At 43.8% G+C, this 17,839-nt stretch overlaps 1 protein-coding gene across 2 annotated transcripts in view; it reads left to right on the top strand.

Annotated features, from left to right (window-relative positions):
• The first annotated feature begins 9,909 nt into the window (after positions 1 to 9,909).
• Positions 9,910 to 17,839, top strand: part of PRR35 (proline rich 35) — a 28,571-nt gene continuing 20,641 nt past the window's right edge. The window contains exon 1 of one of the 2 annotated variants that reach the window (XM_075566388.1): positions 9,910 to 9,988. The gene's annotated coding sequence lies outside the window, so the exon portion shown is untranslated. Of the gene's footprint in view, positions 9,989 to 12,975; positions 13,147 to 17,839 lie in introns of those variants that run through there. The other variant, XM_075566387.1, reaches the window with a different exon arrangement.

A 17,839-nucleotide genomic window follows, 5' to 3' on the forward strand; every position in this document is an offset into this window, starting at 1 on the left:
CCTAGCGACTAAATTAACCGATGCATAGCTTGTTACAATGTAATTACACTGATCCAATCCTCGCCCGGGCACACAGCCTATCTTATCTTGACCTGGGACAGACTTCATGTTGTGTACCCAAAATGTACTAGAAACAATGAACTTATTCTAACTTTTCTACCAAATAAGTTGTTTCCCTTAAATGTGTTCTTATATTGCACAATCTTTCCCAGTTCAGTCTGAATAGAGTGTGGAGAAACAAAATGGATACAAACAGACAACATGGATTCCAAAATCACTTGGATTCCATTTACAATATCTCTCATCTCTCCTTCTCTCTCCCCTCTTTCCCGTTCTCCCCTCTTTCTTTTCTATCCCTCTCTCCCCTCTATCCCTCTCTCACTCTCTATCCCTCTCTCACCCTCGATTGCTCTTCCCCATAAATATCTCATCTCCCCCTCTATCGCTCTCCCCCATATCTCATCACCCGCTCTATCTCTATTTTCTCCTCTCTCCCCTCTCTGTCTCTTTCCTCTCTCTCCCCTCTCTTTCCGTCTCTTCTCTCACACCCCTGCTCCCTTTCTCTCTATTTCCCTTCTCTCTTTTACATTCTTTTCTTTCTCAAGTACTCCACCCACTTCTCCCCTCGTTATCTCTCCCCTCGTTATCTCTCCCCTCGTTATCTCTCCTCTCGTTATCTCTCCCCTCGTTATCTCTCCCCTTACCTGTATTCTTCTACATTTCCCACCTCTCTTTTTCTGCTGTATTTCTCTCTCTCACACTCTTTCATACTCTCACACTCTTTCATACTCTCTCACACTCTTTCATACTCTCACACTCTTTCATACTCTCTCACACTCTTTCATACTCTCTCACACTCTTTCATACTCTCACACTCTTTCATACTCTCTCACACTCTTTCATACTCTCACACTCTTTCATACTCTCACACCCTTTCATACTCTCTCACACTCTTTCATACTCTCCCACACTTTCATACTCTCACACTCTTTCATACTCTCACACTCTCTTTCATACTCTCCCACACTTTCATACTCTCACACTCTTTCATACTCTCACACCCTTTCATACTCTCTCACACTTTCAACTCGCTCACACTCTTTCATACTCTCCCACACTTTCATACTCTCACACACTTTCATACTCTCTCACACTCTTCATACTCTCCCACACTTTCATACTCGCTCACACTCTTTCATACTCTCCCACACTTTCATACTCTCTCACGCCCTTTCATACTCTCACACTCTTTCATACTCTCACACTCTTTCATAGTCTCACACTCTTTCATACTCTCCCACACTTTCATACACTCCCACACTTTCATACTCTCCCACACTTTCACACTCTCACACTCTTTCATACTCTCTCACACTCTTTCATACTCTCCCACACTTTTATTCTCTCACACTCTTTCATACTCTCCCACACTTTCATACTCTCCCACACTTTCATACTCTCCCACACTTTCATACTCTCCCACACTCTTTCATACTCTCCCACACTTTCATACTCTCCCACACTCTTTCATACTCTCACACACTTTCATAGTCTCACACTCTTTCATACTCTCTCACACTCTTCATACTCTCCCACACTTTCATACTCTCCCACACTTTCATACTCTCTCATACCCTTTCATACTCTCACACTCTTTCATACTCTCACATCTTTCATACTCTCTCCCACACTTTCATACTCTCCCACACTTTCATACTCTCACACTCTTTCATACTCTCACACTCTTTCATACTCTCACACTCTTTCATACTCTCTCACACTCTTTCATACTCTCCCACACTTTCATACTCTCACTCTTTCATACTCGCTCACATTCTTTCATACTCTCCCACACTTTCATACTCTCCCACACTTTCATTCTCTCACACTCTTCATACTCTCCCACACTTTCATACTCTCCCACACTTTCATACTCTCACTCTTTCATACTCTCTCACACTCTTTCATACTCTCCCACACTTTCATACTCTCCCACACTTTCATACTCTCCCACACTTTCATACTCTCACACTCTTTCATACTCTCACACTCTTTCATACTCTCACACTCTTTCATACTCTCTCACACTCTTTCATACTCTCCCACACTTTCATACTCTCACTCTTTCATACTATCTCACACTCTTTCATACTCTCCCACACTTTCATACTCTCCCACACTTTCATTCTCTCACACTCTTCATACTCTCCCACACTTTCATACTCTCCCACACTTTCATACTCTCACTCTTTCATACTCTCTCACACTCTTTCATACTCTCCCACACTTTCATACTCTCCCACACTTTCATACTCTCCCACACTTTCATACTCTCCCACACTTTCATACTCTCTCACACACTTTCATACTCTCACACACTTTTATTCTCTCACACTCTTTCATACTCTCTCACACTCTTTCATACTCTCCCACACTTTCATACTCTCTCACACTCTTTCATACTCTCACACACTTTTATTCTCTCACACTCTTTCATACTCTCTCACACTCTTCATACTCTCCCACACTTTCATACTCTCCCACACTTTCATACTCTCTCATACCCTTTCATACTCTCACACTCTTTCATACTCTCACATCTTTCATTCTCTCCCACACTTTCATACTCTCCCACACTTTCATACTCTCACACTCTTTCATACTCTCTCACACTCTTCATACTCTCCCACACTTTCATACTCTCCCACACTTTCATACTCTCACACTCTTTCATACTCTCACACTCTTTCATACTCTCTCACACTCTTTCATACTCTCACACTCTTTCATACTCTCACACTCTTTCATACTCTCACACCCTTTCATACTCTCTCACACTCTTTCATACTCTCCCACACTTTCATACTCTCACACTCTTTCATACTCTCACACTCTCTTTCATACTCTCCCACACTTTCATACTCTCACACTCTTTCATACTCTCACACCCTTTCATACTCTCTCACACTTTCAACTCGCTCACACTCTTTCATACTCTCCCACACTTTCATACTCTCACACACTTTCATACTCTCTCACACTCTTCATACTCTCCCACACTTTCATACTCGCTCACACTCTTTCATACTCTCCCACACTTTCATACTCTCTCACGCCCTTTCATACTCTCACACTCTTTCATACTCTCACACTCTTTCATAGTCTCACACTCTTTCATACTCTCCCACACTTTCATACTCTCCCACACTTTCACACTCTCACACTCTTTCATACTCTCTCACACTCTTTCATACTCTCCCACACTTTTATTCTCTCACACTCTTTCATACTCTCCCACACTTTCATACTCTCCCACACTTTCATACTCTCCCACACTTTCATACTCTCCCACACTCTTTCATACTCTCCCACACTTTCATACTCTCCCACACTCTTTCATACTCTCACACACTTTCATAGTCTCACACTCTTTCATACTCTCTCACACTCTTCATACTCTCCCACACTTTCATACTCTCCCACACTTTCATACTCTCTCATACCCTTTCATACTCTCACACTCTTTCATACTCTCACATCTTTCATACTCTCTCCCACACTTTCATACTCTCCCACACTTTCATACTCTCACACTCTTTCATACTCTCACACTCTTTCATACTCTCACACTCTTTCATACTCTCTCACACTCTTTCATACTCTCCCACACTTTCATACTCTCACTCTTTCATACTCGCTCACATTCTTTCATACTCTCCCACACTTTCATACTCTCCCACACTTTCATTCTCTCACACTCTTCATACTCTCCCACACTTTCATACTCTCCCACACTTTCATACTCTCACTCTTTCATACTCTCTCACACTCTTTCATACTCTCCCACACTTTCATACTCTCCCACACTTTCATACTCTCCCACACTTTCATACTCTCCCACACTTTCATACTCTCCCACACTTTCATACTCTCCCACACTTTCATACTCTCTCACACACTTTCATACTCTCACACACTTTTATTCTCTCACACTCTTTCATACTCTCTCACACTCTTTCATACTCTCCCACACTTTCATACTCTCTCACACTCTTTCATACTCTCACACACTTTTATTCTCTCACACTCTTTCATACTCTCTCACACTCTTCATACTCTCCCACACTTTCATACTCTCCCACACTTTCATACTCTCTCATACCCTTTCATACTCTCACTCTTTCATACTCTCACATCTTTCATTCTCTCCCACACTTTCATACTCTCCCACACTTTCATACTCTCACACTCTTTCATACTCTCTCACACTCTTCATACTCTCCCACACTTTCATACTCTCCCACACTTTCATACTCTCACACTCTTTCATACTCTCACACTCTTTCATACTCTCACACTCTTTCATACTCTCTCACACTCTTTCATACTCTCCCACACTTTCATACTCTCACTCTTTCATACTCTCTCACACTCTTTCATACTCTCCCACACTTTCATACTCTCCCACACTTTCATACTCTCACACTTTCATACTCTCACACTTTCATACTCTCTCACACTCTTTCATACTCTCCCACACTTTCATACTCGCTCACACTCTTTCATACTCTCCCACACTTTCATACTCTCACACTTTTATACTCTCTCACACTCTTTCATACTCTCCCACACTTTCATTCTCTCCCACACTTTCATACTCTCACACTCTTTCATACTCTCACACTCTGTCATACTCTCACACTCTGTCATACTCTCACACTCTTTCATACTCTCACACTCTTTCATACTCTCTCACTCTCTTTCATACTCTCCCACACTTTCATACTCTCACACTCTTTCATACTCTCACACCCTTTCATACTCTCTCACACTTTCAACTCGCTCACACTCTTTCATACTCTCCCACACTTTCATACTCTCACACACTTTCATACTCTCTCACACTCTTCATACTCTCCCACACTTTCATACTCGCTCACACTCTTTCATACTCTCCCACACTTTCATACTCTCTCACGCCCTTTCATACTCTCACACTCTTTCATACTCTCACACTCTTTCATAGTCTCACACTCTTTCATACTCTCCCACACTTTCATACTCTCCCACACTTTCACACTCTCACACTCTTTCATACTCTCTCACACTCTTTCATACTCTCCCACACTTTTATTCTCTCACACTCTTTCATACTCTCCCACACTTTCATACTCTCCCACACTTTCATACTCTCCCACACTTTCATACTCTCCCACACTCTTTCATACTCTCCCACACTTTCATACTCTCCCACACTCTTTCATACTCTCACACACTTTCATAGTCTCACACTCTTTCATACTCTCTCACACTCTTCATACTCTCCCACACTTTCATACTCTCCCACACTTTCATACTCTCTCATACCCTTTCATACTCTCACACTCTTTCATACTCTCACATCTTTCATACTCTCTCCCACACTTTCATACTCTCCCACACTTTCATACTCTCACACTCTTTCATACTCTCACACTCTTTCATACTCTCACACTCTTTCATACTCTCTCACACTCTTTCATACTCTCCCACACTTTCATACTCTCACTCTTTCATACTCGCTCACATTCTTTCATACTCTCCCACACTTTCATACTCTCCCACACTTTCATTCTCTCACACTCTTCATACTCTCCCACACTTTCATACTCTCCCACACTTTCATACTCTCACTCTTTCATACTCTCTCACACTCTTTCATACTCTCCCACACTTTCATACTCTCCCACACTTTCATACTCTCCCACACTTTCATACTCTCCCACACTTTCATACTCTCCCACACTTTCATACTCTCCCACACTTTCATACTCTCTCACACACTTTCATACTCTCACACACTTTTATTCTCTCACACTCTTTCATACTCTCTCACACTCTTTCATACTCTCCCACACTTTCATACTCTCTCACACTCTTTCATACTCTCACACACTTTTATTCTCTCACACTCTTTCATACTCTCTCACACTCTTCATACTCTCCCACACTTTCATACTCTCCCACACTTTCATACTCTCTCATACCCTTTCATACTCTCACTCTTTCATACTCTCACATCTTTCATTCTCTCCCACACTTTCATACTCTCCCACACTTTCATACTCTCACACTCTTTCATACTCTCTCACACTCTTCATACTCTCCCACACTTTCATACTCTCCCACACTTTCATACTCTCACACTCTTTCATACTCTCACACTCTTTCATACTCTCACACTCTTTCATACTCTCTCACACTCTTTCATACTCTCCCACACTTTCATACTCTCACTCTTTCATACTCTCTCACACTCTTTCATACTCTCCCACACTTTCATACTCTCCCACACTTTCATACTCTCACACTTTCATACTCTCACACTTTCATACTCTCTCACACTCTTTCATACTCTCCCACACTTTCATACTCGCTCACACTCTTTCATACTCTCCCACACTTTCATACTCTCACACTTTTATACTCTCTCACACTCTTTCATACTCTCCCACACTTTCATTCTCTCCCACACTTTCATACTCTCACACTCTTTCATACTCTCACACTCTGTCATACTCTCACACTCTGTCATACTCTCACACTCTTTCATACTCTCACACTCTTTCATACTCTCTCACACTCTTTCATACTCTCCCACACTTTCATACTCTCACTCTTTCATACTCTCTCACACTCTTTCATACTCTCCCACACTTTCATACTCTCACACTCTTTCAAACTCTCACACTCTTTCATACTCTCTCACACTCTTTCATACTCTCTCACACTCTTTCATACTCTCCCACACTTTCATACTCTCTCACACTCTTACTTACTCTCCCACACTTTCAAACTCTCACGCTTTTTCATACTCTCCCACACTTTCATACTCTCTCATACACTCTGACATACTCTCACACCATCATACTCTCTCACACTTTCTTCTGTATTTCTCACACATACTCACACTCTCATACCCTCTCATATTTTCTCGCACTCTTTTTTCTGTATTTCATATTCTCTCACACTCATACTCTCTCATACACATTCCCTCTCACTCTCTCATACACATTCCCTCTCACTCTCTCATACACATTCCCTCTCACTCTCTCATATACACATTCCCTCTCACTCTCTCATATACACATTCCCTCTCACTCTCTCATATACACATTCCCTCTCACTCTCTCATACACATTCCCTCTCACTCTCTCATACACATTCCCTCTCACTCTCTCATATACACATTCCCTCTCACTCTCTCATACACATTCCCTCTCACTCTCTCATATACACATTCCCTCTCACTCTCTCATACACATTCCCTCTCACTCTCTCATACACATTCCCTCTCACTCTCTCATATACACATTCCCTCTCACTCTCTCATACACATTCCCTCTCACTCTCTCATATACACATTCCCTCTCACTCTCTCATATACACATTCCCTCTCACTCTCTCATACACATTCCCTCTCACTCTCTCATATACACATTCCCTCTCACTCTCTCATACACATTCCCTCTCACTCTCTCATACACATTCCCTCTCACTCTCTCATACACATTCCCTCTCACTCTCTCATATACACATTCCCTCTCACTCTCTCATACACATTCCCTCTCACTCTCTCATACACATTCCCTCTCACTCTCTCATACACACTCACACTCTTTATTCTGTATTTCTCATACTCTCTCATACACACTCATACACACTCACACTCTTCTGTATTTCTCATACTCTCTTATACACACTCAAACTCTTCTGTATGTTTCATACTCATACTCACTCATACACACTCACACTCTTTCTTCTGTATTTCTCATACACACTTAAACTCTTGATTCTGTCTATCTCAAAGAAACACACATGCTCTCTCATACACACTCACACTTATACTTGCACTCATACACACTCACAATCTTCTGTATATCTCATACTCACTCACACTTTCTTCTGTATTTCTCATACTCTCTCATACACACTCACATTCTTATACTCTCTCCTACACATACAGTATACACACACATACTCTCATACACACTCACAATCTTCTGTATTTCTCATACTCTCTCATACACACTCACATTCTTGTACTCTCTCCTACACATATACACACACATACTCTCTCATACACGTTCACACTTTATTCTGTATTTCTCATATACACTCACACTCATACTCTCTCATACACACTCAAACTCTCATACATACTCACACTCTCATACACACTCACACGTCCTTCTGTTTTCATATATATACACACTCACACTTTCATACACACACACTCTCTCATACACACTCACACTCTCATACACACACTTTCTTCTGTATTTCTAATACACACACACTCAGTCTCATAAACACTCACACTCTCATACTCTCACACTCTCATACACACTCACTCATACACACACACTCTCATACTCACCCATACACACTCACACTCTTCTGTATATGTCATACACTCTCATACACACTTTATTCTGTATTTCTCATACTCTCTCATACAGACTACAACTACTCTCTCATACGTTCTTCTGTATTTCTCATACACACACTCATACTCTCTCATACACATTCACACTCTCATAATCTCACGCTTTTATACACATTCATACTCTCACATACACTCATACACACACATACTCTGACACACACTCATACACACACTCTGTCACACTCTCATACACACTCACATTTTTCTGTACTTCTCATACTCTGTCATACTCTCTCATACACACTCACACACTTTTCTGTATTTCTCATACACACTCACTTCTGTATTTCTCATACTCTCTCATACACACTCACCCTTCTGTATTTCTCATACACACTCAAACTCTCATTATCTCTCATACTCACACACACTCACACTCATATTCTCACATATACACTCTCATGCACACTCATACAGGCAGTCCTCAGTTATCCAACGGAACCCGTTCTGGAAGTAGCGCTGGATAGTTAAACCGCTGTAAAGTGAGTCCCATGTTAATCAGTGGCGGTGAGCGTTGGATAACGCATTCAGGCGTCGGATAACACATTCCGGCGTCGGATAACGCATTCCGGCGTCAAAAAACGGCCCGTAGGGGAGGCATTGTAAAGCGTTGGATATGCCATTCCTTGTAAAGTGAAACGTTGGATAGCGTGGGCTACCTGTACACACACACACACTCACACTCCCATGCACACTCATACAGTACACACACACTCCTGTATTTCTCATACTCCCATACACACTCACACTTTCTTATTTCTCACTTTCTTTCTCATCTTTCTGCTCTTTCCTCATCTTTCTCTTTTCCACCCACTTTTCCTTTTTTCAGAAGTCTTTTCTTCCTCCCCCCTTACATGTTTATTCTCTCTCCCTCCTTCCCCCTCTCTCTCTCTTTCTTTCCCCCCTCTACTCCTCCTATCTCTCCCCCCTCTTTCTCCACCCCCCTCTATCTCTCCTTCTACCCTGTCTCTCTCTCCTCCCCATCTCTCTCCTCCTCCCTCTCTCCTTCCTCTATCTATTTCCCCTTCTCCCCCTCCTTCTCCATCTTCCCTCTCCTTCCCCTCGCTCTTTCTCCTTCCTCTCTCTTTGTCCCTCTCTCTTTCCCCCCTCTCTGGTCCTTTCTCTCCTTCTCTCTCTATCCCCTTTCACTGCCCCTTTTTCCCTTCATCCCTCCACCCTCTCTCCATCTCTCTCTCTCCCCTCTCCCTCTCTCTCTTTCCCCCTCTCTGGTCCTTTCTGTCCCTCTCTCTTCCCCTTTTCCCTTCCTCTCTCTCCTCAGCCTCCCCTCCTTTCCACCTCCTCCCCCCTCTCTCTTTGCCATGTGGATGATGGCTGGGGGCACTGAGTGGTACCCCACCCACCCATAGAGGGGCAGGGAAGTCCAGGGAAGGAAGCCCTAAGGCCAGACTAGCAGACAGTATACTTACTGCACCATCCACACACTTCCCATCCTCACACACAGCAGGCTGGGCAGCCAGAGACATAGGGACCAGCACAGAGGTGAGTTACACACACACACTGCCTTACCTGTCAGACACACACACACACACACACACACACACACACACACACACACACACACACACACACACACACACACACACACACACTGCCTTACCTCTCAAACACACACACACACACACACACACACACACACACACACACACACTACCTTTCCTGTCAGACACACACTGCCTTACCTGTCAGACACACACACACACACACACACACACACACACACACACACACTGCCTTACCTGTCAAACACACACACACACACACACACACACACACACACACACACACACACACACACACACACACACACACACACACACACACACACACACACTACCTTTCCTGTCAGACACACACACACACACACACTGCCTTACCTGTCAGACACACACACACACACACACACACACACACACACACACACATACACATACTGCCTTACCTCTCAAACACACACACACACTGCCTTTCCTGTCAGACACACACTGCCTTACCTGTCAGACACACACACACACACACACTGCCTTACCTGTCAAACACACACACACACACACACACACACACTACCTTTCCTGTCAGACACACACACACACACACACTGCCTTACCTGTCAAACACACACAAACACACACACACACACACACACACACACACACACACACACACACACACACTGCCTTTCCAGTCAGACACACTGCCTTACCTGTCACACACACACACAAATACTGCCTTACCTGTCAGACACACACACTGCCTTACCTGTCAGACACCCACACACACCCACACACCCACACACACTGCCATACCTGTCAGACAAATACACACACACACACACACACACACACACACACACACTGCCTTACCTGTCACACACACACTGCCTTACCTGTCAGACACACACACACACACACACACACACCATGCCTTACCTGTCAGACATATACACACACACACACTGCCTTACCTGTCAGGTACACACATATACAATGCCTTACCTGTCAGGTACACACACACACACTGCCTTACCTGTCAGGTACACACACACTTACACACACTGCCTTACCTGGCAGACACACATACACACACACACATATACAGTACATTTCAGCTTTGCATATATATGTACGTGTGTGTACGTGCACAACTTTGCATGCTTTAGTAATAAGTCCTTACTCAGCTATATACAGTATATATATACAGTATGGGCAGGCGTGTGTGCGGGGCTTTACAGAGACACATGCCTGTGTGCGTGTCCTTACTGTCACTGTGTACAAACCGCTCGTGTTGCAGGGGCTTTGAGAAGATGTTCTTATAATGAGGGGGCATTTCTTATATGGCTATTCCACACGGAAAAGTATGTTTAGGTTACAAAGGGGGGATTTTAGGTGATAAATGGATACCCTCATTAGGAGCACGTGTGTTTCTGCTATAGGGATGTCAGGGGAGGATGTCCTTATAACAGGGTTTCTCATATAGGATTAGACAAGGTGGTGTGAGGTGTTCTTATAAAGGTGGGTTTCTTATAACAGGGTTTCTCATATAGGATTAAACACAGTGTTGTGAGATGTTCTTATAAAGGTGGGTGTTCTTATAACAGGGGTTCCTCATATAGGATTAGACAAGGTGTTGTGAGGTGTTCTTATAAAGGTGGGTGTCCTTATAACAGGGTTCCTCATATAGGATTAGACAAGGTGTTGTGAGGTGTTCTTATAAAGGTGGGTGTTCTTATAACAGGGTTCCTCATATAGGATTAGACACGATGGTGTGAGGTGTTCTTATAAAGGTGGGTGTTCTTATACCAGGGGTTCCTCATGTAGGATTAGACAGTGTTGTAGGTGGGTGTTCTTGTAAAGGGTGATGTTGTAATAGGAAGGGTTAAGTGAGTAATAGGGTAACCTAAACTAGGAAGCTTCTTATATGAGGGATATGGCTTATAACAGGCATACCACACACAGGGTGGTGTAAAATGTTCTTATAACAGGGGTTTCCTTCTTGGTATTATGAGGAGGCGTTGTTATAAGAGGTATGTTCTTATCATAGGGGACCCTTCAATAGGAAATATTTAGACTGTTCTTATAAAGGGGTTCTTCTAAAATAATGTCAGACAATGTTCTTATAAAAGGGCTTCCTCTCTCAAGCAGGGATGCAGTAGGTTGTAATGTTCAGGAGATGTTCTTATAAGAGGGGTGTTATATCGGTGCCGTGATGGGATGTTAAGTTCCTATATAAAAAAAGGCTGCTCTTATAACAGGGTATCCTAAAATATGAAGCTTTGAAGGTGTGAGACGTTCTTATAAGAGGGATCTTCCCATAACGGTGGGTGTCCTTATAACAGCAGTCTTCTTATAAAGGGTGGGAGGGGGGGGGGGAATATTAGGAAGAATATTTGAAAACCTTTTCGGCAGGGGTTAAAAAGCTAATAATGTTGGCCCTAGAATAGGGAACGAGATAACCCCCCACCCTCACTCACCCCCCCTCCCCACCTCCCCACTCACCCCCCCCCCCACTCACCCTCTTTCCCACTCAGCCCTTCCCCCCATCACTCACACCCCCTTCCCGCGCCCCCCCCCCCCATTCCCCATTCACCCCCTCCCCCCCTTTCCCACTCAGCCCTTCACCCCCATCACTCACACCCCCTTCCCGCGCCCCCCCCCTCCCCACTCACCCCCTTGCCGCGCCCCCCCCCCTCCCCCACTCACCCCCCCCCCCTCCCCCACTCACCCCCTTCCAGCGATCTTACAGATAAGTAGGATTCTGGCATATTGGGGAAGGGGGGGGGGTGGGGGGGTGTCAGACCCCTATACATTTTTGATGAAGCCCCGGCCCTCCCAGGCAGAGAGAGAGAACTTCACAGCGCCCGCTGTGCTCCTCCTGCGCTCCCTGCAGCGCCGGTCCGGCGGAGTATTGATCCCGGGCTGGGTATTTGAACGCAGACCCCCCTCTCCCCTCCCCCCCCCATCCTAAAAACAAACCCTACATCTTTTGTCGCCTTGATCTCTGCGCCTCTTCTGATTGGCCGAGAGCTTTTGGTACTTGTTACTGCTGTATATGTAACCCTGTCAGTACCAGAAACACATACTTCTGCGCTGTTACTCCTGCCTGTCTGGAGTACTGGTACCCGGATCTGCTACTGTGCCGAGGTAATGTTACCCCTTGCTGTGTGTGCTGTTGCATGAATACCTTTGCTTGCTCCCATGCCGGTGCTGAGGTACTGTTACTCCTAAGTGCTGAAGTATTGTTCCTTGTGTGTATCCCTTTGCTGTATTGGTACTCCTATCTGACTTGTTCTGAAAAAGTATTATTACCCCTGACTTTAGATTTGCTTAAGTACTGTTATTCTTATCTATATTATTTAAGTAGTTACACTTGTGTATATATTTGCTGCTAGTGATGCTTTCTGCGGGTACTGATACTCCTATCCATAATTCTGTTGAAGTACTGTTACTCCTGCATGTAAGTGAACTACTGTAACTCCGGTCCACTACTTTTCTCGCATGTATACTCCCTGTTGGTATTGATACTCCTATCCCCAGCTGTGCTGAGGTACTATTACTTCTCTCTGCCACTTTGCTGGCACTAATACTCTAGTCGTACCCTTGGCTGTGCTGCAGTATAGACAGTTAATCCTGTCATTGTTGAAGTACAGTTACTCCTGTCTATCACTTCTCTTGTACTGATACTCCAACACCTAGCTATAATAAAATACTGTTACACCTAAGTATAACTTTGTCGGAGTACTGTTACTCCAATCACTTTGCTGGAGCACTGTTACTCCTACATATACCTAGGCTAAAATACTGCTGCTCCAGTATGTGTGAAAAGGAAAGATCCAGCGCTCCGCGGATTTGCAAAAGTATCACATTTATTGCGCCATACCCAACGACCGTTTCGACCTAGGTAGGTCTTTTTCAAGTGAAAAGGCATGATGCCTACGAAGGTCGAAACGGTCGTTGGGTATGGCGCAATAAATGTGATACTTTTGCAAATCCGTGGAGTGCTGGATCTTTCCTTGTCACAGTTCGCGCTTGGATATTTGTGACGGGTATCCCTTTGAACCAGCAGCACCGGTAATACTGCTTTTGTTTTGTGACTAATGGTGTGCAGCATATCACGGTTAATTTGACTATTGCTCCAGTATGTGTAACAGCGCTGCTTGTTACCCTCACATATATCTCGGCAGAAATAATGTTACTCCCTCGTGCACCTGTTCGGAAGTATCGTTACTCCTACCCGTGCTGTGTTTACTCCAATCTCTTGCTGTTCTGGAGTACCTTGTTCTGGGTCATTGTTACCCCAGGGATTCAGACTGACCGTATGAATGTGGCCGCAACAGGTTCTGTTATCTGTTACCTGTTCTGAAAGCGGTCCAAACTCCCGGGGGTTTGGGATATAAAGGTTTATGACCTGGCTAACCCCTTCCCTGCAGAGCATCGCTCCATTAACCCCATCCCGTCCACACCCTGCAGAGCATCTCTCCATTAACCCCTACTCGGCCGAGCATTGATTCATTAACCCCTTCCATAACCTGCAGAGCATCACTTCAGTAAGCCCTTCCACACCCTGCAGAGCATTGCTTCATTAACCCCTTCCCTTCTACACCCTGCAAAGCTTCACTCCATTAACCCCTTCACTCCTGCGCCATGCAGAACATTGCTTTATTAACCCCTTCAATGCTCTGCAGAGCACCGCTTCATTAACCCCTTCTCTTCTGCGCCCCTGCAGAGCATCCCTTAATTAAACCCCTTCAATACCCGGCAGAGTATCACTTCATTAACCCCTTCAATACCCTGCAGAGCATCGCTTCATTAACCCCTTCCGTACGCTGTAGAGCATCCCTTCATTAACCCCTTCCGTACCCTGCAGAGCATCACCCCATTAACCCCTTCTGTACCCTGCAGAGCATCGCTCCATTAACCCTTCACAAAAAAGAGCCCCCCCCCCCCTGATTCAATGGAGATTTTCCCCCAATAAATCCCGGGATTATTATTTTTTTGGTGACAGGGAACAGCGATAAATGCCCTTTCTGGCTAAATACATCATTATGTAATTACATGGGTAATACATACATTAAATTACATATATATATATAGCGCATAAAAATATCACGTGTGAGCACATTCACATGTCTTAGACAGGTCTGCAACCCGCCTTTCACCATTATCACCTAGGTATATATATGTGTATATATACACTTTATATAACATATATACATTATATGAAATTGTATTGCTGAATACTCAAATAATTCATATTTTAGGATACCCTGTTATAAGAGCAGCCTTTTTATAGGAACTTAACATCCCATCACGGCACCGATATAACACCCCTCTTATAAGAACATCGCCTGAAAATTACAACCTACTGCATCCCTGCTTGAGAGAGGAAGCCCTTTTATAAGAACATTGTCTGACATTATTTTAGAAGAACCCCTTTATAAGAACGGTCTTAATATTTCCCATTGAAGGATCCCCTATGATAAGAAAACTCTCTTTATAAGAACATACCTCTTATAACAACACCTCCTCATAATACCGATACGCTCTCGCTTAAGAAGGAAACCCCTGTTATAAGAACATTTTAGTCTCTACCCTTCTGTGGCATTCCCTGTTATAAGGACATCCCTCATATAAGAACATTTCAAAGCTTAGGACACCCTGTTAATCACAGCATCCCCCTGTTGTAAGAACACCCCCCTTTATAAGAACATCGCCTCACAACACCGTCAGGAAACCCTGTTATAAGGACATCACTCATACTGTATATGAACTAAATGCATTGAAGCTTGCTGGGGCATACTTCGAAAGGTATTGGGAGGACAGAAGTGACATATATATATATATATATATATATATATATATATATATATATATATATGTGAAACAGCCGTGTTAGTCCAGTTGTGATAGTGCAGAATAATTTATTTGGACTAACAATTTATGTCATAGGACAAGCTTCCGAGAGTTCTCCTCTCTACCTCAGGTCAGCAATACTGATTAACACAGGAATCTATGGTTAAAACAGAGGTTAGGAAAGCAGAAAACAAACCAAAAAACAAACAGATAATGTGGGGTGACAAATGGATGTCTGAAGACATTGGAAGGGTTAATAAAACAGTGACAAGTAACAGCATGGAGGGGAAGGGGATGCTGTGGGGGGAAAGTTGTGGATAAGAACATTGGCAGAGAGGCAGGCAGGATAATTACAAACAATTGTGATAGTGTGTGAGAAACCCCATATCCGCATTAAGTCCTCTTGTTTTGGTGTCAAAGAGTCTTATCATTCTGAGCTCAAATGTTTCCCGTTCTTGGGTGCTTTTAAACATTCCATTGAGGATTTTTATTTTTAAATAATTTATGGAATGATCTGGTTGTGAGAAGTGATGTCCCACAGGTGAGCAGTATCTTCCTTCTTCCTGATGGAGTATGGAGTGTCTGTGCATATTCATTCTGCCTTGAAGTTTTTGGCTTGTTGCAACACACGTTGCAAACTCTGCAAACATATTTGCCAAGATCCCACAGCCAGTCACAACCATGGAACACTCATGTTAAAGGATCATACTGCTGCACATCCAGGAACGTAGTTTATATGATTCAATGCAACAAATGTGACCAAGGTTGCTACATTGGGGAAACCAGTCAAAAACCTCAAGACAGAATGAATATGCACAGACACTCTATTCTCCACCCCAAAGAAGGAAGATACTGCTCACCTGTGGGACATCATTTCTCACAGCCAGATCATTCCATAAATGATCTAAAAATCATAATCCTCAATGGAATATTTAAACGCCTTCAAGAACGGGAAACATTTGAGCTCAGAATGATAAGACTCTTTGGCACCAAAACAAGAGGGCTTAATGCGGATATGGGGTTTCTCACACACTATCACAATTGTTTGTAATTATCCTGCCTGCCACTCTGCCAATGTTCTTATTCACAACTTTCCCCCCACAGCATCCCCTTCCCCTCCATGCTGTTACTTGTCACTGTTTTATGACCCTTCCAATCTCTTCAAACATTCCCTTTGTCACCCCTTTGTTATCTACAGAATCTGTCTGTCTGTCTCTCTCTCTCTCTCTCTCTCTGAACCACCTGTGCTGAAGCAGGGATATCCTGAGCACCTGGCCTGTTGGTGGCCCTTGAGGAGTGGAGTTGGCCACCTCTGAGGTCAACTTTTTTTTCCGGATGGGGGGGGGGGGGGTCTACCCCGTTACCCTGTTACCCTTTTTCGCTCTTCACCAAATTCTTCATTTTTTCCCCAATCCATTGGAATAGAATATGACATGATGTACGATGGAATATATGGATATTACACGTGTGTGCTGGGTGCAATCAGTGCACTTTGGTCCTAGGTGGGACTGCCGCATGAGAAAACGTCCCCCCTTTATAAGGACATCTTTTTATAGCCCGAACATGCGCCTTGTCTATAAGGAATCTTTTCTCTGAAATTATCCTTCTGATCAGGACACAGCTAATTGCTTTCTTAAACAGCCCCCAAGCCAGCCATGAAATAAACCCAAGGAAAAAAAGCGCCGGGTAAATGATTGAAAGCAGAAATAATATTTTATAAACAGCCATATTTTTTTCGTTCCGCTCAAATAAGTTTACCTGGTTTCCCTCCGACGGCGCGGAGGAATGCTTCAAATAAACAAGCTGGTAGTTGAGCGCGCGAATAAGTATAGTTTTTTTGTTTAACTAAGCGCTGATCGCAGGTGAGCGTGTGTGCATGCGCACGAGCGCTGCGCGCACCGCGTGAGCGGGGACTTACATATATCTATATATGTAAGTAAGCGCCGCCCGCTCAGCGCTAGCGTGGACGCAGCCTGAGAGGTAA

This window comes from Ascaphus truei, chromosome 11, assembly GCF_040206685.1.
Source record: "Ascaphus truei isolate aAscTru1 chromosome 11, aAscTru1.hap1, whole genome shotgun sequence".
NCBI lineage: Eukaryota > Metazoa > Chordata > Amphibia > Anura > Ascaphidae > Ascaphus > Ascaphus truei.